The sequence below is a fragment of the Myotis davidii genome, unplaced genomic scaffold (assembly GCF_000327345.1).
Source record: "Myotis davidii unplaced genomic scaffold, ASM32734v1 scaffold3347, whole genome shotgun sequence".
NCBI lineage: Eukaryota > Metazoa > Chordata > Mammalia > Chiroptera > Vespertilionidae > Myotis > Myotis davidii.
In genome coordinates this window covers 48,592-50,947 of record NW_006298348.1, presented here as the reverse complement: position 1 = coordinate 50,947, position 2,356 = coordinate 48,592, and the positions used below count along the sequence as shown (strand labels likewise).

The window sequence follows — 2,356 nt, the reverse complement described above, 5'->3', positions numbered from 1 at the left end:
TGGCAATTGTTCATGAAAATATAAATTCATGAAAATATAAATCTATATTTCTAATGTAGCACAGTGATTTAAAATAAATTTTGGTAAATGAAAATATTTTATTTTTTAAAAATGTGTGTTGTGCCTATAATTATATTTGTTTAGGTACTGACCCTCCTTCCACCAAATCTGATACTAAAAAGATTTGTCAGCCTCTAGTCTGCCAGGATGTTGTTTACTAAAGAATAACATTTCTCCATCTTTTCAGTAACTTTGAACTCATGGTAGACAGAACAGTGGGGAATAAGTTTGTAAAATATCTTGCTGAGAGTTAGGAAAGGAAGTCAACAAGCAAAAATGTCACTCTAGGAGATAGGAGCTTTTACTTTTTCATGGTTACCTAAAAAATAAAAATTGCAATCTCCACAATAGTTATTGTTATGATTACAATAGGGCCAGTGTAGGAAAAATTACCTCACATCCTTGTCTTATCTTTGATTCAGAGTGGACTCCGATTGAACTGACTGGACACTGAGAATAAATAAATTGCCTGTTGATAAGTGATAGGCCTAGAGAGATGTCATATACTTTCATGATGAGTAAACAATATCAGAAAAGTATGAAATGTGTTCCTGTTTAAATGTAGGCATTCCTATAATGACTCAAAAGAGAAACATACACGCCCAGCCAGCATGGTTCAGTGGTTGAGTATTGAGAAATGAACCAGGTCTGGATTCAATTCCAGTCAGGGCACATGCCAGGGTTATAGGTTCCATCCCCAGTGTAGGTCATGCAGGAGGCAGCTGACGAATGATTCTCTGTCATCATTTATATTTCTATCACCATCTTCCTTCTTCTCTGAAATCAATAAAAATATATATTAAAAAGATAAACATACATAATTGACTTGATATAATATATAAACAAATCTTTCAGAAATTTTTATTTTGAAATAGTTGGAATAATATAGAAAGTCTTTACCTGCATAAAGTTGTAATAAGTACCCATTATGAAAAAAAAAATAGGTGAAAGGCTAAGGTGTGTGTTTATGTGAAAGGAAACTACTTTATTTCTGTAAAAGAAGGGAAGATAATTTGAAAACCGCAGGGCTGTGTGAAAGGTAAACTGGCAGGAAGGCTTCATACTTGTTTGAGTGATATTCACATTAGTGATACATTAGGCATGATTTTCCAGAGAAATAGAATCCATAAGTATGGAAGCTGAGTGCTCTCAGGATCTGCAGTAGGCAAGCTAGAGATTCAGGAGAGTCAATAGTATAGTTCCATCCCAGTCCAAAGGCCTGAGAACCAGGAGGATTGAAGTGTGAATTCCAGTCTTATTCTGATTTGGAAGGCAGGGGAAGACCAGTTTCTCAGCTCCAAGACCTTAAGGCACAAAGAAAGAACTCTCTCTTATTCAGCCTTTGTGTTCTATTCCAGCCTTCGAAGATTGGGTTGGGTGAAACACACACAGCGGGGAGGGCATTCTGCTTATGAAGTCATTTGGTTCAAATGTTAATCTCCTTCATAAACAGTCCTATAGAAATACCCAGAACAATGTTTAACCAAAATGTTTAACCACCCTGTGGCCTAGTCAAGTTAAAACATAAAAGTAAACATTAAAAGTGATTCATTTGATTAGCCTGATTAAAAAAAGTATGAGAACACAGAAGATAAAAATATTAAAAGTGTCAGAAATAGAGGATTTTTTATTCATACAAATGATATATATCAAGAGTCTACTGTATATCAGCCAATATCTGGACATTAGGAATTATAAGCAACATATCAGATGTAGTTCTTATCCTAATGGTGCTTTACCCTTCAAGTGCCAACCAATATCCTAGAAACTATGCTAAAATTGCCAAGGCATTTTTACTGATTTTACAGCAGTTTAGTAAAAAAATTATGGATCACAAGTAAATGAAGTGAGATATTCAATATCTCCCACAAAATCATCATCTTCACAGTAAGAATTGGCATATTTAGCAATATCATCATCACTAATAAAAGCAGACTTAGAACTGGACACTGCAGGAGGAGTGCCATAGCACTCCCGGCACTTTTGGCGAAAGACAGGAGGAGCGCGATCGCGCTCCCCAGACCTCTAGGGGTTAAGTATAGAAGCTGTGAACAGTATAGACAGCATAAAATTTTACTGAGATTTATAGGAATTAAGGTTTCAAAATGGAGATTCTCAACAACAAATTAATGAAAAAAGGATGAGTTATAGAAAATCACCCATTGAAGGTAGAGACTATATCATCCTATCTAATAAAAGAGAAACATGGTAATTGGCATACGATCGCTACCCTTCCCATTGGCTAATCAGTGAGATATGCAAATTAATTGCCAGCCAAGATGGCGGACAGCAGACA

The 2,356-nt window shown here is 35.5% G+C and overlaps 1 long non-coding RNA gene across 1 annotated transcript in view; it reads left to right on the top strand.

Annotated features, from left to right (window-relative positions):
* The window catches only part of LOC107184702, a 14,672-nt gene that overhangs the window by 1,219 nt on the left and 11,097 nt on the right, over positions 1-2,356 (top strand). Inside the window, exon 2 of the long non-coding RNA XR_001515601.1 lies at positions 971-972. This is a non-coding gene — a long non-coding RNA (uncharacterized LOC107184702). The remainder of the gene's footprint in view (positions 1-970; positions 973-2,356) is intronic.